Source organism: Octodon degus, unplaced genomic scaffold (assembly GCF_000260255.1).
Source record: "Octodon degus isolate 3935 unplaced genomic scaffold, OctDeg1.0 scaffold00305, whole genome shotgun sequence".
In the NCBI taxonomy this organism is placed as follows: Eukaryota; Metazoa; Chordata; class Mammalia; order Rodentia; family Octodontidae; genus Octodon; species Octodon degus.
In genome coordinates, this window is record NW_004524881.1 from 744,442 (window position 1) to 771,702 (window position 27,261).

The 27,261-nt window shown below is 44.3% G+C and overlaps 1 protein-coding gene across 4 annotated transcripts in view; it reads right to left on the reverse strand.

Annotated features, from left to right (window-relative positions):
* Shroom3 (shroom family member 3) overlaps nt 1-27,261 on the reverse strand; it is a 336,567-nt gene that overhangs the window by 63,291 nt on the left and 246,015 nt on the right. The window contains exon 1 of one of the 4 annotated variants that reach the window (XM_023707673.1): nt 20,509-20,665. The exons of the other annotated variants lie outside the window; for them this stretch is intronic. The gene's annotated coding sequence lies outside the window, so the exon portion shown is untranslated. Of the gene's footprint in view, nt 1-20,508; nt 20,666-27,261 lie in introns of those variants that run through there. 4 annotated transcript variants of the gene reach the window in all.

Sequence of the window (27,261 nt, forward strand, 5' to 3'; positions counted from 1 at the left end):
CCCTCAAAGACAAGATTTTTTTTCTTTTGTATTATTTTTAGGGAATGGGAAGATGATCAGGAGGTCAACAGGGAGCTTCCATTTCTAAGCTAGATTTTCCTGTTTAATTTAGCATTGTAGTTGGGACATAGCTTGAGTGTGTCCTCAGATTCACATGTTGGGGTGTGGTCTTGGGCATAGGGGTAGGACCTTTGACAGAATGGGCCTATTGGAGGGAAGGCCACTAAGAGCCCTGCCCTTGGAAGTAATTAAAGTAGTCCTCGATTTATAGTTTTTTCTGCTGCGCCTCGCACAGCAGAGAAACAGATAGAAGGAAAAGGTGAAAGGGGCTTTATTTTCTTTGAGGACATGGAGAGAATATGAGGAAGATAAGGAATTCTCTGGAGTTCAACAAAGGGAGGCTGAGGCTTTTATGGCCTTTTGTCAGGGGTGGGGTTTGAAGGAGATGTCTAGATAGACCTGAGGGAGCTGATGGGGGTCTTCCCTGAGGTGGCGAGAAGGGTGAATGAAATTGCACCCTGGACTAAGTTGAAGAAGCGGGGGGTTGGTCTTTGGGAAGACGAGATTTTAAGGGCATCAACTATATTAGATGACCACCATAATGATTTCAGCAATTCGTGCTAGGGCCAGAACATATCAGTCCTCCAGGAAGCGAGTGGCACACAAGTCTGACCCAAGTCTCTCTCTGGCTGCCTGTTGAAAGATGTGATCTCTTGCTCTCACACCCACTCCTGCTGTGTGCCATCACCAAGCTATGATGCAGCCCAGAGGGGCCTCACCAGCGGCCACACCAACAGGCCTGCCCAATCTTGGACTTCTGATCTTCAGAACTGTGTGCTAAATCAAACTTTTTTCTTTATAAAGTTAGTCTACCTTGGGCATTTCATTATAGTAATGTAAAACTAACTTACACAGTTATGCGGTACTCTACATGACGACCTCCTTGTATATAAGTGTTTTCTCATTAGATTTAGACCTTTTGATTTTTCATATATTGAATATAATTCTAGACTTAAAGTCCAGTTGAGGTGGTGTCATTATGTCCTGAATGGTCCTGGGCAAGCCTTACATGTTTGTCCATAGTAAAATGAAGAGACTATGTGTATGCTAGTTAGGAGCAAGGCTCTGGAGTTTGTGCTGACTCTGACTACAGACCAGCCCTACGATGTCCTCTTATCTATGAAATAGTGTGAAGAGACAACTTCTTTCACTGAGTTGCTGAGAAACAAATACTTCAGGTGAAATATTTAGAACAGAGCTAGACATATACATTAAAATCTCCAGTGAAGTAGCTATCATTACCATACTTATTTTATCGAATTTCCATAGAATTTTTTATTTTGTTTTGATTTGGTTTTTGGTGGTACTGGGGATTGAACTCAGGACCTTGTGCTTGCCAGGCAAACACTTATTCTACTGAGCTATCTCCTTGGCCCAGAATTTCTTGATAATGAGGCCAGAGAGATAGCTCCGTGATCTGAAGCGCTTGCTTAGGCAAGCTTAGGGGGGCACAAAGGGTCAGTGGTTCCATCTCTGGTATGAAGAAGAGGAAAGGGGGAGTGGGGAGGGGAGGAGGAGAAAGAGGGGAAGGAGGGGGGAAGAGAGAGGGGAAGGGGGGAGGGGGGCAAATAAAAGTGGATTAAAGTGCCTGCTGATGCAGGGGCCAAGTGGTTCAATCCCCTGGGCCTGCCCTGCCCGCCCCACACAGCCCCCAGGGCAAGCTGAGCTGGTGATTGAGACTGGGCGTGGTGGTGCACACCTGCAATTCCTGCTCTTGGGAGGCTGTAAACAGATGGATCATTAGGAATCTGATCTAATAGTGAGACCCTGAACACCCTGTAGACCTTTCCCTAAAATACAATAAATAAATAAATAAGAAGAATTTCTTGATAATGTATATTATCTGTTTAAACCACTTTTCTATGTATGGTATATGTTTAATAGACTATTTTTTTTCATTATTGACTTACTCTAGTATCTTCATTTTAAAGCCCCCTTCGGCTCAAATGTTAGGTAAAATAGTTGCAGATAAAAGGATCTAATATATTCTTGGATAATAGAAGAGCCTTATTAGCCAAGGAGTTAAAACATCAAAACCGGGCTGGAGAGATGGCTCAGTGGTCTAAAGCACCTACTTGAAACAAGCTTGGCAAAGCACAGGGACCTCGGTTCGATCCTCCAGCACCACATGCCAGCCAGCCCCGCCCCCTGGGGGGCCCCCACACAATAAATAAATGTAATAAATAAAAATAAATATTTAAAAAAAAAAAAAAAACATCAAAACCTTTCACAGAATTAATAACTGAGCCAGGTATGGTGGCGCACACCTGCAATCCCAGCACTTTGGAGGCAGACAAGGAGAATCATTGTGAGTTTGTAGCCTGAGCTACAAAGTGAGTTTAAAGCCAGCCTGAACTACGTAGCAAGACCCTGTCTCAAAAAGACAAAGAGAATTGTCCTCAATTAGAAATCCTTGTGGAACCCTCTAAGTCCCCAACTTAATGACCATCTGGTTTAAATTAAGGGGGAAAGTAGACTCAAAGGCATCTTGCCTCCAATAACTGAATATAAAGATTACAGAAATGAAAAAACCACATCGGAGACTCCCCTCCCACCAGCCATGGCAGCAGGAGGGAACCTTCTCCTTTCCTGGTCTCCTCCGAGCCCAGTGCTGTAAACATAAACCGAGCCAGACCAGAACTTTCATTCAACCTCTGTGGCTTTTAATCACTTCCTCATTTTTGCCTAAACCACAGCTATTAGCTCTCTCCTTTATGTACAGAGGCTTGGACAGAAGCTGAGCTCCTTTCTTTTTCCTTTCCCACTTCTCTTTCCTAGGAGACACCCCAAGAAAGGTTCAGGGGTCCTGGCTGTCACAGTGAAGGGCTGGAAGGACAAACAAATGGGAAGGAAAATGGGAGCCCAAGGAACATGGGCTCATCCCATCTGTTTAAAGATTTTCCATGCATGATTCCATCCCACCCTGGGGAGAGCAGACCTAGTACCCCGGTGCAGCCCTCCAAAGTAACCCTGGCCTGCCAGTCCACAGGACAGTTGTATGTGACTGCTGACCACAACCTCTAGGCTAGGTCACAGCAGCCTCCCGGCACATCTGGTTCAGAGGCCAGGCAGAGGTCCAACAAGTCAGGCAGGCCTCCTTGGAGGTGCACCATGTAGTGCAGAAAACAGACCAGTGACGGTATCAGAGAACTACTAGCACCCAGGTCACTTCTATTCTGCCTTAGACACTTTTGAATAATTTGGACAATATATAAAGCTATATGTTCCAGAAAAAAAACCTCTGGTGAACCCAGACAGGTTACCCTGGAATGAGCACAAGGAGGCCGCCACCCAAAAGCCCTGGAACCATCATAATACCTTGCCGCCTGCCAAATCTGCACATGGAGCTCATTTGTACACAGAACTTGTCAGGTGGGGAACGTCTCATGTGTGCATCACACTCAAGCTGTCTCCAGAGCACAAACTGCCCATGGCCCTGCGGGTCCTATGGTAAGCCCTCACTGGGAGCACTCGATTCTCATCCGGGAATGTGCCCTGACCACACCACATACCTCAGGGAGATCCTCCAAGTCTGTCTTACAAAAGGATACATGTTCCTTTCTGCATGTTGAGAGTTACTCCCAAAACTTCTTTACAAAGATGAAAGCAAATGAGTTTGTTTTTGTTTTTAAAGATCCCTTTTCTGAAAGGACAAACGGAGATACAGAGGTTCTGTATCCTGGCTCGAACCACACATAGATCATATTCTCTTGAGACTAAAGTCACTGATGACCACTCACCCTTCTTCCTTACAGCTCAGTAGTTTCAAGTGTTCAGCATATGGCACAAATGCTGTCGGCCTTAGAATGACTAACCCAGATTTGGCACAGAATTGAGGCAATGGGGCTGTTGCTGAAACATTACCAAATGAGCTTATTTTAACCTCAAAGATATCCAATGCTGTACTCTAGAAGCCTTGAAATCAAGGAAATAGTTACAAATGGAAAGTGGCGGAATAAACCACAAGGCTCCCAGCTCTACGACCTTCAGGTCCCTAAGAGTACCCTCTCCCCTGGCCTATGATCTCATCCTTCAGGGTCCAGCCTGGAACTCATTTTCTCAGGCCAGCTCACATGTGCAGCTCAGGGGAGGTAGCCCTCAGGATGCAGAGAGCAGCAGCATATTACTAAGTGGCGCCTCAGAGCCCTCAGGTCACAATCTCTTGATTGCCTGTTTGGGGGTCCCTCTTCCTGTTCAACGAAGATCAGCAGGAGCCTGGCATGGACAGTTGCTCAGTCAATATCTGAATGATGAAGTATCGCTAATGCTCAGCAGATCTATACCCTTCTTCCCTCAAATCTCCAGTTAACTCACAAGGTAACTTGCTGGCAGAACTACTGGGCTGCTGGCTATTGCTGTCGCTTGCTGTTCTCCAGTCTCAATATCACGACATCACAACTACAACATGAACTGGGAAGCTAAGCTGACCTGAGAAGGCTTCGGCAGAGCCGAAACTACTTTGGTCTACAACCATAATACACACTGTGTCACTGTTTTTCACCCAGGTAATTCAGAAACAAGAAAGCCAGCTCAGCTACCTACATACTGCTACTTTATGATGAGTACAATATAACTCCTGATGGTCACAGCTTTCAAATACACACTTGGTGCTTTAGCAAATGGTATTTTAATAGAGGCCATTAATTGCTTTCTAAACTGAGTTTCAGCTAATACAAAAAGTTCCAGATCATTCTGTTCTATGACTCATTTAAACACTGTAAAAATTAGAGAAGGATAGGGGAAGCAGACAAAGACATAAGGAGCTCCGCTTACTAACATGGCTCTCTTTAGTGGTGGGCTACTACTGCGTTCCAATTTTCCTGTTTCGTCCTTCAAGATGAGAATTGTGTCTGCTTGCCTCTGGGCCATGCGGAAGTGCTTGGTTCTATCTGTCAGCATCAGCTACTCTCATCTAGGAGAGAGCAGCTCCCTCACTGGTTTCTCTCTTCCAGTCCTGCCCCCTCCAATCCACTGTCCACCCATCAGTCAGTATTTTTTAAAAAAACATAAAGGCACTCCCTCATTAAATCCTGCCATTTCCCCCTGCACTTCAGATAAAATCCCAGCATGCTAACTTGGTCTGGGAGATCTCTAGCGGGTTGGGTCCCACCCCTCCTCCATCCTCTCCCCCCGCCCACCCTCCACCCCCTATAATCTGGTGGGTATCCCTGGGAGTTTCCCACACCCACCCAGCTCTGCTTTTACATGTGCTTTTCCCTCCAGCTAGCACATTCTTCCCCATTCACTGCCTGGCAGGTTACTACTTAGTCCCAGGTCCAACACTGCCTCCTCGGAGACTGCCCTGCCTTACCCTTATCAGCGTAGGTCACAGAACCTGCAACTGCTTCATCAGCTAGACAGCAAGCTCAGCTAGCTCAGGGTCCACACCTGGCTTACATTCCATAGCTTTGCTTTTACCAGGTGTGAGGCTCGCGGCAGACACGTAGTACACATGTGTTATCTGTTATATGAACTACGGATCATTCAGGGACTATTGATGCAACACTCCCAAAACCAAGTTCTGTGCCCTTAAGCTTTTCCAGTATTAAATGGTTCACAGTACATTTTGAAGAAGGTAAGGTCTTCTAGTCACTTCTTGGAGGAGGCTGTGAATCATTTCTTTTCGAGAATAAAATTCGGCCCTAACTTTTTGGTTCATCTCATTGGCATGGAATTTCTTGGGCCAGAGAAACCCAGAGCTGGGGGACAAGCAGCTGGCACACTTCAGCCTGGTTTTTCTCCCCTATGTTTGGAAGCAATCAGAATGCCATTTGTGATTAAGTAGGCAACCAACATTTACACAGGGTTCAGTTTGTTCTCAGAACCCCTTGGAGAAATTCCTTTGGATTCCTGCAGGGAGTATGTATGCATTTTCATGACAAATGCCCAATTAAAAGCCACATCCTTGGTTTTCCAATAGTCTTTTTTTCTTTTTGTTCTGTTCCCTGCCCTTCACACACAGAGCTGGCGTCATTATTGTCTCTCTACTCTGTCGTTTGTCCCCTTTCCCCTGGGGTTACCAGGGCTCTCTTTTCGTTGCTGTAGGTTCCCCAGCACTTTCTCCCAGAGTTTCTAGGAGGCAGATAAGACCTTAATTTCAGGCTTAAGAAGTGACACCCTTGGGTGCAGAGCTCATTCCTTAGCCCAAGGTTTCATAAGCCATTGTCCAAGAACTGCTCTTTCTCACAAGCCTTCTTGTTCTTCTAACTGACCTTTGCTATCAACATATTTGAGCCTTAACCTTCTGGGTCATTGTCCCTTCATTACTTTTTTTTTCTTCCTAATCATCCCTTTCAATCTAGCAAACATACTCTGCATTCCCTCAGGCCTATATCCTATCTAATTCTTACAGGCATGGTGCTTACTAAAAGACCACCTGCTTACCTACCCTGGTCCCACAGTTTGGCTTATCATGGGAGGGCCACGTGTGGAGGGTCACATGTGGCTCTCCAGCCACAAACAGATGTTCTTTGTACATTTAAGACCTGTGTCCATTTGCACCTGCTCTGGCTGCTTTTACTCAGTTGATTGCACCTGAAACTTCTCAAATAAATGTAATTTATACTGCTGACACTTGGCATATTTCTGATTCTTTCTGAAACTATAAATCTAGCTATCTCTAGATCTTAGCTAATGACCTCCAGGTAAACCTTGCACAAAGACAAGAAAAGGGTAGACAGAAAAAAAGCCAAACGACCAGGCAAATCTTTTTGCCTGCCTAATGAATATTCATCTGCTTTAGGTTTATGTTGATTTCAACCCCTTTACCCACTGCACTTTTTGCCAGTGCTAGCCCAGAATTCAAGAAACTCGGTGACCCTTATTCAAAAGTTTAGCCCACAGCTGCAAACACTCAGAGACTAGACCCAAAAACAACTCCGATTTGTAGCAGGTTCTGAGATGCATGTAGACAGTGGGAACAATGGAGGCAGGTGCTAGGGTTCCTCTGCAGTCTCTATGGCCTACTAAGTATTAGATCTCTGGCGTGCTGGACTTAACCTTGTGCCTCAGCTTCCTTTCCTCTAAGGCTAAGTACACCTGTGTCCAAGAGCAGTTAGGAATAAATTGGTATGTACAAAGCACTTAGAACATTGCCTGGGCAATAAATATTAACTTCTTATCAGCGAAACTGAAGCTTGTATTTATTGGGCACATGATGTGCTGGTCAACTTCCTATCACTGTAACAAATACCTAAGATAATCAAGTTATAAAAGGAAAGGTTTACTTTGCTTCATGATTTTAGGCATTTCAGTCCATGGTTAGTTGGCTGTGTTGCTTTTTGTCTATGGCACGGCCAGGGCATGGAGCAGTCAAAATCACTTGCTTCATAGGCAGGAAACAAAGAGAGCAAGAAGAAAGGGCTGGGCTCCCACTGTCCCCTCCAAAGGCCCGCCCTGAGGGAACTGAAGACCTCCCACCAGGCCCCACCTCCTATACACCTACCAATTTCCAATAGTCCTAAGCTGAGGGCCAATCCCCTGACATAAGGGCCAAATGAGAGCCCAACTCCAATAGTGCATGATGTGTACCAGATATATGGTTTGCAAACAGTAACTATTTTACCACTTGACACAGTAATGACCCTCATTTTACTGATTATTTAAAAACACAGTAAAGTTAAATAAAACAAGTAGAAAGACATAACAGCTAAAGGCCCAGTCCTTGCTGCTATGCCCTCATGAGTGTAACTGACCTTTGAATATTTTGTCCTGGAAATCAGTTTGTGATAAGCCATGCACACCTCCTACGTGTTGACATCAACTTTGGCTTTTCACATGAGGCAAAAAGATGGGCATAAAACCAACACCAACAAAAAAACCAAAAATGTTCTGCAAGGTGGTAGGATTACAGGTGGTGTCTTTTTCTATATTTTACAATTTATTTACAATTGATAGGTTCTGGCCCTAGTATAAATTGCTAAAATCATCATGATAGTGATCTAATATGGCTGAAGCCCTTTAAACAAGAGCCCATCTTCCCCGAGTCCAACTCCCCCTTCTTCTCCAACTCAGCCCAGGGTACAGTTTCCTTCCACCCTTCCCACCACCTCAGGGAAGACCCCCAATCAGCTCCCTCAGGTATATCTAAACAGCCCCTCCAAACTCCAGCCCTGGCAAGGGCCATAAAAGCCTCAGCTTCCCTTTGTTCCAATCGAGAGAATTCATCATCCTTCCCCACATTCTCTCCACATCCTCAAAGAAAATAAAGCCCCTTTCCCTTTGGCCTGTTTTTCTGCTGTGCCATACACCTGAAAAACACCTATCAGACATTACATAATTGTTAGAAAAATAAAACAAACTTTTTAAAAAAAAACTAACATGAACCTAAGCATCAAATCCCTCCATATTTTGAAAGGAAAACCTCCAGGAAGTGACGAGGAAGCATGGGCAGAAGACTGTACACTGGTGGACAGCTTTACTCTGCAAGCGCCAACAGCCACAGAAAATACTTGTTGGAAGAACAAGTAGGGTTACTGGAATGCCAGCGTGACTCGAGGGAGAGGAATGACCCCTGAAAACCTTCGGCACAGGTTTTCTTCTACCTCACTACCCTCACTCTCTGTTCACCCATGTAACAAGCACTAGCCCCAAAGAACCGTGCAAACCTCTGCAGCAAAGAACCGTAATTCCTTACTTTAATATCGCATGTTATAGCTTGTAGTCTCCCGTATATTATTCCACTTCACCTTCAATAATCCTAAAGGACACACACAGCAGGCCTTATTTATGCCCATTTAACAGAGGCAGAGGCAGCAGCAGCTTATAGATGGAGAGTTATTTGGTCAGAAGTTATAAACCATAGAACTGTTGCCACTGGGTCCCTAATTCCAATTTTCGTGCTCTAATTTTATTCAATACTACTTTTGACAAAAGTAAACAAAAGGGAATATAAACGAAGGACCATTTTGTAGTGAAAAAAATATATATCTGTATATACAAAATAGCATAGATATACAGCTACTTTCTCTTAGTTCAATGAGAACTTTTGAATAGTGTTTAGATAAGATATCATGTCTGCATCTTGTACTATGAATAACTACAAAAACAACAATATGCAATGTATTAACTATTGAAACTGTCCTACTAACCTGTTTTGAAACTGTCTCATTCTACTTCTTTCTCAATAAAATATTAAAGTATTGAAACAAATTCTACAATCTTAAAAATCCTTTAGCAAAGGTGGGGAGCATTTAATACCAAAAGCTTCTTTAAAGGGAAAACTTCCAAAGAGAGTAAAAGGACATTTAAAGCTATATGAGACCCCTCTTTCCTAAGCACAGCTGCGCCTAGGTCTCGAGAAATGAGGGCAGGATTTGAGAGGCTCCCTTGCCTTCTACCTCTGACCCCAGACTGCATGCTTGGCCTGACAGACTTCCTAGCACTGGCCACGCCACTGAAATGAAGCAGCATGCAGTAAGATAGACGCTTCGTGCTAAGACCCAAAGCCTGCGTGGCCTCCTAGGCAGCCAGCCTAGTCACCCATCCCGACAGTCATCATGGAACATGTGTTCAAGTAAGCACTAGACTTGCAATGTGGTAAAACACACATGAATTCTCCTTCTGTGGGATTATGTACAAACCCTCGGCATGCTTCCCTCCCCTCATCACACTGCCTACATATATACTTGCTTTCCCCAGTCATATGCCTTGTGGGAGGCAGGTATCAAAGCAGCAGCCCCAAAGCTGCACCTACTTTACAGGGTGCTCTGAGCCAGGCTGGATGGTCAACTATTACCTATTCAACTTCTGATACTCTTTACTACCAATCTCGAAGACAGATGCCTTTGTGCCATTATATCCATACTTCACAGAGAAACTGAGAGGCAGAGAAAATCATCCAAGCTCTTGTGGAAAATAATCTGCATCTAGATCTGGCTGATAGCAACATCAAGACTCTGAAACAGTCTGTAACTCTCAATCTTATTTGGGGTTCTTGTCTTCCTTGGCCCAGGATGTACTCTCCCCAGAGATGATGCCCAATAAACATTTGTCTAATAAAAATCTGTTCTGAGTGGACATCAGAACAGCTTCCTAGTGGGCTGTTAGGGAGTGGGATCACCATCTACCCAGACTGAAGTTGTGCCTGGACCACGTAACCAGCGTACTGATGGTGTGCTAGGTAGGAAGGATGCAGAAAATACAAACCAGTCAATGCCCAGACTATAATGGGCTCGCATCTGCCCCATGGGATACTGTGGGAGGTAACAGGAGCGGCCCAAGGAACGTGGCAGAGCACTCATGGGTTTTCCCTAGACTGTGCTGCATGGTGCAGGAGCACCTATAGTGAGAAGAACAACAGAGGAAGCTTGTGGTGGAAGTAAAACAAAAAAAAAAAAAAAAAGATTTGATAATTCTCCCTCTTGTTTCTACAAAATATTAGGAAAAAGGAGTGTGGATTGTTTTAAATGGCATATACACACGCACTATTATGGAGAGTAATAGTGTTGGGCCACCGGTCAGGGAGATTGTACCAGGCCCTCTCTGTCACTGTAAGCATCTCACCTAATACTCTGGGCTATTTTCACTTGTGTAAAATGAGGATATTGGTAGATATGAGTTTCAGGATCCCTTTTTACCTTTAACAATCCATAAGCAAAGGTAGAAAAGAGCCAGAAATGACAGATTAAAACTGACACGTCCAAATCTCTGAGGACCCCCATCAGCATGTGACAAGTGCTGTGTACATAGAGGCTCCAGGTGGGAAGCTCAGTGGGATGACGGGCAGATTCTGACTGCTGGTCTCCTTCAGGATTCATATATGGGATTTGAAGCCAGATGACCTGGGATCCAATCTGGCTTTGCCAGTCCCTGAACCTTCGGCCTCATCTGTAAAGAGGGAACAGAGCCATCTGCCCTGTGGCATGAGTGCCATTATAAGATGGCAGCTACCGGCACTGAATCAATGTGAGTTACACAGGAAAGTGATATGGAAAGCCACCACAGGAGTATGAACTAGTGGCATAACGATGAGTCCTTTAATTCCATTAAAAGGGCAACCACCTGTGCCCAAAGCATCTGGGGAGAAATGTGACTAAATGTGAAGTTGAGGCGTTTCTGCAGAAAAGGACAGGCAAAAAAGGGCAACATCATCTGGGACCCTGAGGATCAGATAGCCAGAGAGGACAGTGGCTGCAAAGAAACAAATGGTTCCCCAAAGCAAAGGACAGCACAAAGAACCTTGAGCTGGGTGTGGCACATACCTAAAATCTCAGCACTCGGGAATCTGAGGCAGGATGATGACTGAAAATTGGAGGCCAGAGTGAGTTCATGGCTAACCAGAATTATAAACTGAGACCCTGACTCTCAAAACAGAAAAAAATTAATCTCAGAATCTTAGTTTTGAAGCTGTGCTCACCAATATGGGCACCAGGCAGGGAGGACCCATCAATGGACTTTCTGGCTATTTTTAAAAGTTAGTGGTTTTTTTCAGCTCTTGGGCCCTGGTGGGAAGGAAGGAGATGGGCAGAGTTGAGAGATGGAAGCTCTGGGAGGTCGTGAGACGCCAGGCTGTATGTAGGAACCAGGCTCTCTCCCATCTGCCTGCAAATACATTGCTCCAGCCCTGCACCTGCCTAGAAGAGACAGGTGGATGTTAAAAATGTAAGTGGAGGGGCCAGCGAGATAGCTCAGTGGACTAAAGCACCTGCTTAGATAAGCTTAGGCAAGTGCAGGCACTGTGGTTCTATGCCTGGCACCACATGCCATGCCAGCCACTCCTCCAGAGCAGGCCAAACCAGCGTAGTGGCCTACATCTGTAACCCCAGCACTGGGTAGGCTGAAAACAAGAGGATCACTATGAGTCTGAGTTATGTAGTGAGACCCTGTAACAATGAAATACATTTTTTAAAAAGGTAAGTAAAGACTCATTCACTGGGAGAAAACTGGTCTTTGCTAAATCTGGCATCATTTGAGGAATATTAGCAAAAATGAACTCACCACACTGTTTGGGAGGAAGACCTAATCCTTACTTTGCCCAAGAGGATTACCAGTTCATAGAAAGGAGCTCACATGTGTGTTCTTAAGCCTGTGCCAACTGCATTTGTATCCACAATATCCAAGATTTCTTCTGTTGTTTAGGGTAAATAACAAACAACCCAAGTTATTAAAATACCTCTGAATCTCAAACCTCCATGTTTCCAGCCTCTGCGACCTCCCAAAGCGGAGGTCTGTCTCCACAGCTCTCCCCAGTTGTTGCTAAAGTCTATGGAAGCATAATTTACATGAAAGATGCAGTACTGAAACAAAGCCACCTTGTAGAATGGTAATTGTCTGCAGTTGCCAGTGGACTCTTGCAAGGTGTTTGTAACTATGATTCCATGAGTTGAATTCCTACTTATCCCTGTGAGTACCTTTCCCTTTGTTATTATGGCCTAGAGTAATACAACTGGGTTTCTCTTTATTTTTTTAGTTGCATGTCCCTATGTACCCTGGAATTTCTGGGCCCCTTCATATGGCCTATAAAACTTAAGACCCTAAAAAAATATGTGAACCCAGAATGTTACAAAGTCCCAAACTTGTGACATGATCCTCAGAATGTTTTGGATTTTAGAGATTTTATATTTCAGATTTGGGGTGCTCGACTGGTGAAGTCTATGTGAATATTCCAAAAACTCCAAAACTAGAACCACCTCTGGCCCCAAGCATTTTGCATAGGGGTATTCAGCCTATACAGCACACAGGAGAGTAGAGGAAACCTTTCTTCTAGCATGGCAGTCTCAAAACATTATTTAAAAACATTACAACTTTTACCCATGTTGGGTTTTACAGTTTACCAAGTACTTCTACTTACCAAATTTAATATTTGTAACAATGCTATGGAAGTGCTACTGAAAACACAGGCCTAAGAGACTTCAATAACTTACTCAGCATTGCAAACTGGAAAAGCAAAGCCCTGCCCAGGGATGGGGCTCCAAGGGGGCCATGTGACCACCTTCTCCCAAGGCCCTGTCACCCAGGACTTTAGTAAGTGCTTGCAGGGCAAGCACAGGGTGCAGAGTTCAATCCCCAGTACCACAAAAAAAAAAAAAAAGAAAAGAAAAAGAAAACAGGATAAGCGTGATTCTTCTAGTACTACACTCCTCAGTAGGGATGACTTCCGTGGTTTTTTCTCCCGCCCTCACTGCCTGGGCTTGTTTCCACCCAGAGTCATACATCTTATCTCTACTCTGGGACCAAGTAAACTCCAAATGAAAGAAGTTTAAGAAGCCTCTGACTGGCAGCAGGAGACAGTCTCAAGACAGTCTTGGCTGGTTTTGTTCTCTTTCAGCTGGAATCCCAAGGCCCTACACTCTCCCTGTTTCCAGTGCCTGCCTCATCTTCCAGGCCAGACCTGAAAACCTGTCTTTGATACCAATCTTTCAATAGTGGATCCTGGCCTGGCGAACACTGACCAACTTGTAATGGATGGCATGGGGGCAAAGGATAAGGGCAGGCTGGCAGGAAAGGAGGGATCACACTGCCCATTTGGGCAAGCAGTCTGTCTCCTTCCCTGGGCCTCAGGCAGGTCAAGGGACAGCCAGGACAGGCCAACCTAGGGCAGGAAACCCTGTCAACCATTCATCAGCCCATAGGTTTCCTCCCACATCAAGCATGGAAAAGGTACCCAACCTAGCACAAAGGGGAGGTACTGGACTGTGACCCCATTTCAAGAATCCAGCTGCTGCTCAGCAGCCCACCCCACTCAGCCCTGGCTCAGTGGGGGAGGCTGCTCCTCTTCGGACACATTCCAGCTGCTAGCAGTGCTGAGGTAACCATGGGAACCGACACAAAGGGCTGAATGTCAGGAGGCGGTGGGCGATGGGGAAGGACTCAGAGTGACATCCTGCAATTTTCCTGACTTGAGCCATGCCTGTTCTGCGAGACATAGAACACTGGCGCAGAGTGTGCCCTCAGCAAAGTGGCCTGCGCAAGACCTCAAGGACGTCAGAACAAGTGGGAGAGGAGATTCTTGTAGGTTCTTCTTCCAGAATCCTCTTTTTTCCCTTCAAAGAGAATTTTTTCCTGGGCTAAAAGGGCTTGCTTAATGCATGGTCAGAGCCAAGTGCAAAGGAGCATTCCTGCAAGCACAGGGCTACAGGCAAAGGGTCTGTACAACCTGGCCTCAACCCTGGGTACCTACTCTGCCCTGGTAGGTCTGAGAATAGGCCTGTGAAAGCTTGAGCAACTGGTCCTTGGATTCCAGTTTTCTGGAATCCCTGCACTACAAAAGAGATGCTAGGATGTCACCTAAGGAGGTATCAGCAAACTGAGCATGGTGGTGCATGTCTGTAATTCCAGCACACAGGAGGCTGAGGCAGGACTGCTGTGAGTTCAAGGCCAGCCTGGGCTACAAAGTGAGTTGAAGGCCAGCCTGAACTGCATAGTGAGACCTTGTCTCAAAAAGCCCCCCCCAAGAAAGGGGTATGAGTATCCATATAGTATTTATTTAACCATACCTTCTCCCTTGATGCTTTTTTTTTTTTTTTTTGCGGAACCAGAGATTGAACTCAGATCCTTGAGCTTGCCAGGTAAGCACTTACTCTACTGAGTGATCTCCCCGGCCCTCGATGCATTATTTTAATAAATTGGCCAGTATGACCTAAATTTTCATGAATTCTGTTCAGTTTTCAACCGTTCATTTGGGGCTTGCTCACAGTTTCAGTTTTAGATCTTTCAGAATCTTGGAGTTGAAGAAATGCCAATGGAGATAAATAATATAAAACTTCCCAATACCTAAACTTTCTTCTTGGTATCATGGTGCTCTGGAGCACATTTCTTATCCTGCCTTCCTCTGAGAGACAGGGAAGAAACATGTCTATGTCAGTCTCCACACAGATTTCACAATGTCTAGGTTAACTATGATTGTCCACATTTTGGGTTCGCAAATTGATAGGTTTACTCCACCTTAATTGGGGCCACTGGGTTCGGGCCTAAAGGATAATCCCAGAGAAGGCCATTTGACAAGGGGACTTTTGAAGGATGGGGGGAGAATTTGATGTTTATTATTTCCTCCTAACAGAAGATGGAAGACCTAGGAAGTCAACTAGTCCTTCCATTGCCTCTCATTTCCTACCAACGCTACACAAGCAGTTTTACCTTCTGTTATGGACCCCATTAATCACAAGACTGGACGGCACTGGGTTCTAACCCTAGCACCTCTATGCCTCAACAAAACACTTATCTTGTGTTTGGTTCCCTCACCTTTAAAGGGAAGTAATACTAGTACCTACCTCCCAGGAAACGTAAGGAAGATCAAGTCAGTCAACAGAAAGCAGTTTTGATGGTGCTTGACTTGACAAATGCTAGCAATTTGCACCCACCAGGTGCCCTCCTAGTGATCTATACATATAGTCCCTGTTCTTCTAACAACCTTCATCTGCGAAGCACTAATGCCTTTCTACAGCAGCCAATTGCTGTTCTATGAGAACATTTTGTTGTCATTTTTAGTACAGAATAACAAGAGCAAACCTTAGTAAGAAACTTAAAAGTTTAAAAAAAAATATCCTTTTTTTTTTTTTGAGGAACCAGGGATTGAACTCAGGCCCTTGAACTTGCCAGGGAAGCACTTATTCCACTGAGCCAGCTCCCCGGCACCCCCCCCCCCATTTTCTTTTTAAAAGGCAGGTTTTAGGTCTCCACTGTCAGCTGGAGGCTTTGGAAGAAAACCACAGAATACACAGAAAACTAGAACTGGCCAAGGACAGCGCTCTACTGAGGAAACACACTGGTAGAAATGTATACACTTTCACTATCCAAGTCAGAGCAGTACCTGCAAACTTCAGGTACAATGTCTCCTGCTCATCACTGAATTCCCAGAAGCTAACAAATTCTCTGATTAAGTGTTTGCTAAATGAATTAAACCAATCCAACAGTAAACATCTCTTGGAGTCACAAAGTACTTAATATCATTCCCACACATTTCATTGAACTCAAAACAATTTAAACTTAATAGAGTAAGTTATTGTTTTGTTTTGTTTTGTTTTGTTTTCCTCATCTTTTTGAGACAAGGTTTCACTATGCAGCTCAGGCTGGCCTTGACCTTGCAGCGATCCTCCTGCCTCAGCTGCTGAAGTGCCTGCATCACCACTCCCAATCTCTGTTGTCACTATTGGCTGGTCTGTCTGAAGTATTTTCTTAAAAGTTCAAGTTATACTATTAGTCACTTTTTTAAAAGCACAATATGAATTTGATAGAGATCAAGAACTTCATTTTCTAGCCAAATCTTTGGAAAGAAGATGGTATGTAGACATTTCACCTGTATTCCCAAAAGATGCAGTAAACTTAGACTGGGAATTCATTTTCTGAATGCTAACTAAATCAGCACACAAAAACAGGGGTTTGGGATACTGGATATGTCTTCTCCCTGGGGCTTACCCTTAAAGACAAAGTCCCACTGTAACAGCATTTTGACCAGCAGGAACTACATTTACATTTCCTACAAGCTCAAAAAAAAAAAAAAAAAAATCTATTAAATGAAGATCCTGTAACATCATGCAAACCTGTCAATATGTTACATCATAAACTTAAATGAGATGGCATTCACAAAAAGTATGAGTGCTCTAATCACCAACACCAAAATCATACAGCACATGAGACTAACACATGACATTTACTGAATTCTTACCAAGCTACTTAATCATTATCAAACTCTATCTCCATAACAGCCCTAGGAAGGGTTTTGAGGCTCCATAAGTTGCCCCAAACCACGTCTGCCTGGAAGTAGAGAGGTAGGATATACACCTGCTGCTTAGCTCCCAAGTTCTTCTTCTTTTTAACCTAGTTGAGATAATACATAGGGGTTCAAAGTTCAGTTCAGTGGGGTTTGATAGTTGTGCCTCCTTATATGACTATCATTGAAAACAGAACACTTGCACTGCCCCAGAAAATCCCTTCCTACCTCTTTCCAGACAAGCATCCCACCTAGAGATAACCACTCATTGTCATGTTTAGTTCTGCCTGTTCTAGCACTTCATAAATGGAACTGCTTGTATATTATTGTAGTTAATAAAATACTGTTGAGGAGCCGGGGAGATAGCTCAGTAGAATAAGCGCTTGCCTGGCTAGTGCAAAGGGCTGAGTTCAACCCCGGGTACCAGGAAAAAAAAAAAAAATTAAAAAAAAAAATATATAGATGACATATATATATATATATATATATATATATATATATATATATTTGATTTTTTTATTTATGTTTGTTTTGAGTGTCAAGAGTTCATTCCTCGGGCCGGCCAAATAGCTCAGAGGATTAAAGGGCCAGGGTTCGATCCCCAGGCCTGCCGTGCTAGCCCAGTCCCAGGGTGCCCTGCAATGGCAACTGAGACTGGGCGTGGTAGTGCATGCCTGTAATCCCAGCTCTTGGGAGGCTGTAAACAGGCGGATCACTACAAGTACAATCTTAGTAGTGAGACCCTGAATACCCAGAAGACCCTTCCTTAAAAGATTAAAAAAAAAAAAGTTCATTCCTGTTGACTGCTGAATAGTACTCCATTATATAGATATGACACTGTATGTCCATTTTTTGTTAATACACATCTGATTTTTCTAGTTGTTGGCAGCAATCATGAATAAGGTTGCTATGAACATTTGTACAAGTTTTTTTTGGTGGATACTTGTTTTCATTTATCTTGGGTAAATACTTAGGTGTGGAATGTCAGGTCATAAACTGGCATGCATTTAACTTCACAACAAACTCACATTCTTAACCCCTGTATGCTACTGGCTCAGAATGACACTAGGTTATTTACATGTTTTACTTTTCTTCTAATGGGATACTGTCCCTGAGAGCAGGGAGCCAATCACCACCTCTAGGAAGCCTCCCACATAGTAAATGTTTGCTGAATAAATGAGTGATCATTGTTTACACTCCTGTTTCTCCTCTGGGAGTTGCGTGAGCACAAGAAAACTCACCGTGGGCATGCACTGAGAAACACAGCAAGCGGAAGGTGAGAAGCCCTGCCCCTGCTCAGCACTAAGCAAGGTGAACACCTAGCTAGCCAGGAGACTCAGACTTCCCACTTTCTCATATGACCCTTCCTAGTGTACACTCCTCTTCAAGGTCTTACAGGAGGTAACAGGAGTGGCATCTCCTATTAAGCAACATGGAAGAAGATATCACTGTAATGGAGGTCACACCATGGTTAGTTAGGACTATAGGATACTTGTGTCCGACAGGAGGCAGAGCAAGCACAACCCATGGAAGTAACCTGCAAAACCAAAGCCCTGCCAGAAGCCAGAGGAACCTCTTCTACAATTTACAAGAAGGGGCTGGTTTCAGTCAGTCTGCTGTATAAACTCTATGTGAACATAGGAAGCAAGAACAAATTTTGAGGAGAAAAATGTTAATTTATAAAAAATGTAATCACAAATAAATGATAAATGTTTGAATAGATCTTCTCACTGTGATGTGAACATTAACACAGTGCATACATGCATCGAACATCACATGGTATCCCCAAAATATGGCTGATGTTCATGTGTCAATTAAAATAATAAGTAATTTTTTAAAAAGTAAGCAGACTTAACAAAATAAGGGACAAAGATAACATTTAACTCTCCAAAATGAGGAACATATCCTGGGCACAGAGTTGCAGTAGCAGCTACTTGGGAGGCTGAAACAGAAAATCGGTTGAACTTTTTGAGACCAGCCTGAAGAAACAGCAAAATCTGGTCTCAAATAGAAAAAAGAAAAGCCAGAATGCTCCAAAGCTCACCATCCTTAGCTCAGAGGTTAACACACACACACACACAGTTCCCACCTTTGAGGCAGCACTTCTAATTCCCATTAATCAATTCCTGATTGCTTTAAATCACAGAATTTATTCTGTATTCAATCTAAAGTGTCCTAGAAAGCAATTAGATCTTTGTCATTTTTTCTTCCCATAAAAGAAAAAGGTCAGTAAGTCCTAAAATGATCTAAAATCTGATACCTTTGTTTCACATAAATCAAAACAGGGTTTTGCCACCCACTGGACTCAGATACTTTTGGGGATCATCATTCCCTTCAGTCCAACATCCCCCAGGATGGACAAGAGTTCAGAATTCCTCGGTGCTGAGGTTCTGAGAAGAGGTCTGTGCCTTTCTTCTGCATGGCCCATGGGAGGCAGATGGCTGTTTATCCTATTCTTACACTCTCCAGGGAAGTGAATTCTCTACAATATCCCTTGGTAACCTTGTCCAGAGTTTCATCAAGGGTTTGGTGGAGGAAGTTTTAACATAGAGACCCATAAAAATATGAACCTTAACAGCAAGCTATATGCACTGGAAGCAGGTACCTATTTGCCTTTTGCCTGGACCCAAGGAGGGCTGTATTTACAAAACAGGCTGTACAAACAGAAACCGTTTGCCAGGGGCAGATGTGGAAAGTTGATTCAAGAGAACTGGCCACAATAAACTGTCCCAAACCAGGAACCATATGAGTAAGTTGTTTGCTATAATAGTTCTTTAAGATTCTTGTCAATTTCTACTTTCATTTCCTAAGCCAAGTTTGTTGGCAAGGAAAGAAAACTGTGTAATTGCGAAGTTGTGAAATGATTAGGCTTCTACGCAAAGAGGTCCTCATAAATGGAGCAGGTTACTACGACGTTTACTTCCTTTCCTGATCTGTATATCCCACCTTTTCTTCAAGGATCATGTAATACTTCCAGAATCAGGGAAAAGAAAAGATGTTTAAAAATGAAAATAGCCATCAGAATTAATTGAAATCTACAGCAATTTCTGGCGAAATACTGGTTGAAAGGGCACGTATCTGATTAGGGAGCTTTTAATTATAAATGATAACTAGCTCTTAAAAATTAACTAAGAAAAAAAGAAAATGCAGGAAAGTATCTGAATGCCACAGAACTGTCTCCGTGGAGATCAGGTGCAAGTGGGGGTCGTCTGCTCCCAGGGAAAAATGTTCCTTGTACGCGAACCCTCCACTAGAAGTCCAGGATTTGAAAGTGGAGAGGGGAAAAATGTCAAAAGACACCTGAGAAAGGGAATCATACCCCACCCCACCCACACCTAGAAGATGTTCTAAATATAGCAACTTTATCACCAGCGCCCCTCCCCCTGCAGATGTAGCCCTCGGGCAACCCAGAGAAGCACCGGGAAGGAAATTCACTTCCGCGCTACCTGACTGTGGAACAGTAAAAGCAATCGCATTAAGGTGGGGGGAGCAGCATACACCCCTCAAGCGCGCTTGGCGCATTTCCCGCAGGCACTAATCTAGCAAGTCCAAGGAAAGCAGGGCGTTCGACCCTCAGGAGAGCCCTCGCGGGAAACAATTTGTCAAAATTGAAATATTTCGCAGACCATTTCATGCTGTCAGTAATCAACAATTCTTCGCCAGTGTCAGGGACCCCTGGGACGCGCCACCTGCGCGCCAGCGGACTACAGATGTGGGGCGCCCCTCTCGTGAAGCCACCAGCACGGACGCCCGTCGTCCGCCCTCCCAGCGTCCCCGCGTCCCCCGTAGCCCGCACTCACCGGCCGCGGCTGGCCACGCCGGATCCAGCCTGTAGCCCGCGAACCGCCAGAGGCACCGCCCCCCTAGCCCCGGCGCGACGCGGTTTCGGCTCCCCACGACGTTGAGGGCAGACCTCGCCGCGGGCCGAGGGCGCGGACCCCACCACTGCTCCGGACGGCCGCGCCCCGCAGGCTCTGCCGCTCCCCACCGCGCCGCGCACGAGCCACAGGTGACCCGCGGGCCCCGGCGCGGATTGGCCACCGCTCCGCCGCATTTGCATCTCAATGGCTGGCGGGCAGCCGGGGGCGGGAGAGCCGGATCCGCACGCTCGCCCGCCTGCCCGCGCGGGCCGGGACTGCACAGCAGAGAGTGGTCCTCACCCGCCCCGCGCCCCATCCAGAAGGGCAAAAGCAGAAAGCAGGATACCGACCCGCTTAAAGAAGCCTGCGCGCGCGTCCCCGGGGCCGTGTAGTTAGTGATGGACCAACGGAGCCGGCCCGCGCAAGGTAAAAAATTCGCAGTTAAAAAAAAAAAATCTCGCATTACAAGAAAAATAGCCACCCTTCTCCCGGGCCAGTCCTTCTTTGAATCAACGGGAGAGAGCCTGGGGCTGGACAGCGGTTGAGGCCTCCCTTGCCACCCGGTTTATAATCAACAGTATCACTTTGATGAAGGAGAGATGAGATTTCAGTTACTAGAACTGTAACAGTCGTGGAGACTTTTTTATTCAACTTTGCAAACTTTGGGGCTTATGCAATATATGGATTTGCATTTCTGATGCAGGTGCCCAAGTAAGAGTCGAATGGAAGGACCCGCATTCCCTTCAATTTCATCTGTCTTCAAAGGTTCTTTCAGCCTCTTCTGTCAATGGATGTGTTTTTTGTTTTGTGTTTTTTTTTTTTTTTCTCTCTCTCTCCCTTTTAATTGCGTTCACGTCTTCTCCAGACATGAAAGTTACAGTAAGGTTTGAAATTGCCTCTATTTTTTACTCAAAAAAAAAAAAAAATCTTGGTTGAATTTCTGGTTCTAAATTTAAGGCAATAAATATGCACATAGACTCAGAGGGCCCCAAGTGGGCAGGAACGGGGTACCTAGGTTACAGCCTTTAGAATTGATGCCATTTCTTGGCTGTGCTCTTGGTTACATCCTGGTGCCCTGCAGGAGCTGGCAACCACAGAGCTCTTTACAGAAATTTTCACTGACAGCCTCCGACCCCTCCCTGGAGTGACCATCCCTCTTAAAGTTGTATTTTGTTTTAAATGTGTGATGGCAAGCACATTCACACCTGTCATGTTCTCACTGGGTATTCCATTGCTGCTAGGCCCTGGAAGCAGGGAGCCGGATGTCGCCTGTCCTGTGACCCTCTGTGCTATGGCAACCCAGTTCAGGAGAAGGCTGCTATAGTCCAGAACCAAGGCTCTGCAGGAGCCTCAATCCTTGCAGTGCCTAAGACAGTGTTGTCTCTGCCACTGCAAGGTTTGAGAAATAAGCGCTGGCTGAGAATACAGCCAGGAGCTCTGGAGCAAAACAGCAAGGCTGCCACCCCAGCTGTCAATTTGTCCCCTTTCCTAGTGCACTGGGCCAGGTGGAACAGAGCCTTCCATACCTTGGTTTTATTGGGGTTTTTGTGGAACTGGGAATTGAACTCAGGCCCTTGCGCTTGCCAGGGAAGCACTTATTTCACTGAGCCATCTCCCCAGCCCTGAGCCATCTCCGCAGCCCCATACCTTGGGATTGCCGTTTGAAACTGATGATTAAAATTACCCTGGGTCAAAAAAAAAATAAAAAAAATACCCTGGGTCCAAATCTTACATCCTGTGCAGCTCATATTACACAGGTGAAGTTCGTGTTTGTGATCAGAAGTCCCTGGGCTAGATGTTCTGGAGGAAAAGTTTTAGTTATACCTGCAATTTAGAGGTGCCAGATATTTTTACATAGAAGGAAAGCAGGCTGTCTCACGGGATCAAAGGTGAGACAGGAAATGAAATCGCAGCTGCACTATGAAATGAAGACCTTGTCTCTGTGAGACAGCAAGTTCCCTGACCTGGTGCTTCATTTCTCCTGAGAAATGGCCTGTCGCCATTTGACAAGCTCAACTAATAAAGGATCTCTGAATACCAATATGTGTCCACTGTGCACATGTACAAATCCACTCTGAAGATGTTCTCTGAAGTCACCCTGGCCTTTAGTTCGGGTAGTAAAACTTCTTTCAAGGTAACACATCATTAAAATCCAGAGACTTTCAGCCTTCCTGCTTCAAACCCCTAAGAAGCTAGAATCACAGGTATGTACCCACTGCACTTGGCTTCAAAGCCTTTTTTTAAAAAAAAATCAGTGAAAAAAAATGGTGAAGAAAATAAAGTTTTATGAAAATATTAGAATATTTTGTGAAGAAGTAACAAGTAGGAAGAAACAATACAGCCTGCTCTTAGGGCATTCATAACCAGTCTAGAACCTGATATTTGGCATTTTTTTCTTTTAGTTAAAGTCATGGTTCTTTTCTTAACATCTTGAGATCTAATTCATATGTTGTTAAAACTTACACTTTTAAAGAGGCATGCTTTTTGCTTTCTCCATAGCCCCCTCTGATGCTAGAGTTTAAAAAAGACCCAAGAGGCTGGGACAGTTCTCCATGGGACTAGAGCACAACAGCAGAGAGACACCAGAGCGGGGACTGGTGGGAGAGGGTTGGGGCTCAAATACAGGCTCGTGGTACCCAGCACAGGCCCTCTGTGTACCCAAAGGCTATGTGGCTTTTCTCCCTTTCTATACAGACTCAATGGGGGCATGGCCCTAGCTCAGGCCTTTAAGTGGCTGCTTCCACAAAGCTCTCAGCCTCAGGTTGCTGGAGTTCGAACCTCACAACTCTCCCGCTGGCCAAAAGTGCCCTGAAGCCATTCGAGGAACAAAAAAAAAAAAAAAAAAAAAAAAAAAAAATCCTTATTCTATACAGACTCAAACTTCAGCATGAGGGAAAGGTGACAATCTTTAAAAAATATTTAAAATCACCTCACTTTACAGCATGCTATTTAAAGATCTGTTGTAATTCAGGATGGTCTGACTCATAGATATGTGAAAGTCATATACAATTATATGCATTGTACTATAGCTAAATTCTTATTAGTAAAGAGAAATATGTAAGAATGGGTATCTTTCACAAACAAAAAGCTCTAGAAATTTAAGATTGCTCACATTCATCTCTAAATTCTAGATTCAGCACTTATTCTTTGCATTTTTTTCATTTTAGTCTAGTATAAGCTAGATGTGTCATCCTAGTGCCTAAGGAGGCTGAGGCAGAAGGATCACAAGTTGGAGCCTTGGGGCCGGGGAAATGGCTCAGTAGGATAAGCACTTACCTGGCAAGGGCCTGAATTCAATCCCTGGTTCACCCCCCACCAAAAAAAATGAATACTTCAGAAGGACTAGGAATGTAGTCAGTATGAAGTCCCTGAGTTCAATCCCAAGAAACATCAACAAATAAATTAATTTTTTAAAATTTTAATTAGGCTAGTATGTTTAATTGCATGTTTAAAGAAACCAAATGTAAAACCTTAATATGTGATTTAGCCTTTTTTTATATGGTGGTCATATAGTTTTATAATATATTACTTTAAAATATTAAGCTACATTGCATGAAGGAAGTCCATTATCCTGTCCTTTAAAATGATAAACTCAATTTTACTTAGAAATATATTACCATTAGTCCTTACCAATTTGATTTGGCATTCCTTCTAGTTCTTCAACTAAATAAAGTTATGACGTGAAAGATATAATGACATGAACCATGGATCTTGGTCTAACAGTAACAGTGTCTTTGCCTCAGCAGCACAGTGGACTCCCTGGCTCATCTGGGCCCATCAATGTTGATGCTTTAGGGAAACTTTTGTGAGATGTTGACAGTCAGCTCTACGGGTTATATAATGGTTAATGTAAGCAACACACGACCCAGGAAAAAGCACAGGGGACTCATTGCTTCATAAAGAAATTTAGGGCCAGGGAGATAGTTCAGTGGCACAAGCACCTGTCTGGCAAGTGCAAGGTCCTGAGTTTAATACCTGGTACTAAAAATGAATAAATACATAAAGAAATTCTAAAAGTATCCTGATTTCTGAAATAGTTCTGCTGAATAAATTTTGATTAATTGAGTATTTTATTTTCTATCCATCTTCTCTGTCTTGCTTTCTTACGCTGGGGTATAAAATAATCCAAGAACAAAGCTCATAACCAAAAATCAGAATTGGCACATATTGAAGATGACTTCATTTCCTGAAACTCCAAGGCTAAGAGGGAAAAAAATGGATGATAAAAAATAGACAAGAGAAAGAGAGACAAATGAGACAGAGGAGGAATGAATAAAGAAAAGGAAAGAATGAGGGATACTAGCCACAAAATAAAAGGCTCTGGAATAAAATATGAAAAGGACAGGCTGGCCAAATAGCTCAGCTGATTAAAGCACCTACAAGCAGGTGCAGGGGCCAGGGGGTTTGATTCCCAGGCCTGCCACGCCGCCGCCCCCCCCCCCGGGGGCGTGCTGAGATGGCAATTGAGACTGGACATTGTGTCGCGCATGTAATCCCAGCGCTGGGAGGCTGTAAGCAGGCAAATCACTATGAGTCCGATCTAGTAGTGAGACCCTGAACACCCTGCAGACCCTTCCCTAAAATACAAAAGATAAATAAATAAATAAAATACAAAAAGGAAAAGCAAACAATAAATATGAATATATATCTGATCATATAGATCATATAAAAAAGGAAAAGTTTAAGCACCTACCTGGCAAGCACAAGGTCCTGAGTTTGATCCTCAGTACCAAAAACAAAAGAATGTACACTAGGATGTTAATAAATATATTGTGTGGGAGAGGTAGACCAGGAAAATGATTAACTTTAGCATTTTATTTATATTGTATTATAGTATCTATTGCATCAAATAAAAACCTTAAAAATAAAATACATGTAGGAAATGTTTGCAAAAGAAAGAATGCAGTTCAGTAAACCTGCTGTGATTGTGACCTGGGTGTGTCACAACCTGTGACCTGGGTGTATCACAACCTATGACTTTGACCCTCCTCCTATGTTTACAGCCTAAACGATGTTCGTTATCAGAGGTGCTTACACAATGTCCTAACACAAGATTTCAAGCGAAAATTTAGTAGAAAAGTGTGGAATTCTTCAAGTTTTCGGATTTATATACCACTCGTGTCTTGGATGACAATGTCTAGAAGGTAACCAAAAGCCAACGAGGGGGGGCCCAGCCCTAGCTCAGAAAGGGGCTGGAGAGATGGCTCAGTGGTCTAAAGCACCTACTTGAAAACAAGCTTGGCAAAGCACAGGGACCTCGGTTCGATCCTCCAGCACCACATGCCAGCCAGCCCCGCCCCCTGGTGGGCTGAGCTGGCTACACACACACACAATAAATAAATGTAATAAATAAAAATAAATAAATATTAAAAAAAAAAAAAAAAGCCAACGAGGACTGCACTGACTGACAGGAATTCCCAGGAGCCAGGCGACTGCTCATGTATGTACCCCATGCTCATTGGCATTGCTAGGTCACCAGCCACTTTACATTCTTTTCTAGACACAAGGAACAGATTTCTACAGTTATTTGATAGAATAAGGTATGGAAAGTGCAGTTTTAGATATTAGTGAAATAACACCACCAAGTCTTCTATTTCATGTATAGGTGCCAGAATACAATTCAGGGAGTTTCAGACTGGTTTAAGAGAAGGGAATTTTCCTATTTGTTATTTTTCTTTTCCTTATCTTCCTTTCTATCTCCCTGACCCAGTTGAATTCAGCTACCAACTATCACACCCCTGCTGTGTGCCAGGCCCTGCAGTCCTACCCTCAGGTCCGCACAGAAGTGGGACAGTGAAGAGTGCGCCCTAGATTCAACAGCTTGCCACCTGAGGGCAAGGCAGATTGATCTCTCTATTCCTCAGTTCTTTCTCTGTAAAATAAGCACAATTATACCCCCCACAGGTGGCTATTTAAGAATATTATACTGGATAATCGTGTGTGTGTGTGTGTGTGTGTATGTGTGTGTGTGTGTGTGTGTGTGTGTTTAGGGGAGGTGATAGATACTGGCTGTTGTTGTTCCCTCCGTTGAATTCCTGGGAGCCTCATCTTTTCTCTCACTGGTGTCATCTACTGATAGGAAAGGGCTTACTCCTTAGGGCTCAGAAGGAAAATGGAGGATTTTCAGTTTGAGCCAGTCTTCCTACCCAACAGCCATTATCACTTCTTAGGACCAAAGTGAAGGACTAGGAGAGTCTGTGGGAGCAGCAGGGGCTTCAGGAGCGTGGAACAACACTGAGCTCAAGGTGGGGGTTCCACAAAGGCTTGAGATGGGTGGCATGCAGGCTTAACCCAGCAAGAGTCTAAAAAACATAGCTGGAGTCAAAGCAGTGTCTGCATGGTATGCCTGGAGAGGGGGCCTCATGCTTTCCACCAGTCCTCCCACCCAGGGTGGTACAAGAGAGGCAGAATGTGTCTGCCAAAGCCAAGAGGGCAGGAGATGCCACCATCCCAAATGGGGGTGGGCCAGATGTCAACCAAACACTGGCATGGGGAAGTAGCAACACGAAGACCAAAGGAGCAGCCACCTGTGCCCCCACTACCACACACACACACACACACACACACACACACCTGACTATGGACTCTGTTCAAGCCTCTTACAGACTCACCACCCCAATACTCTGGTTTCTCTTCAGATCATATAAATCTCTTACCTTTTAAACTCATAACCCCAGAAGTTAGAGGAGACCC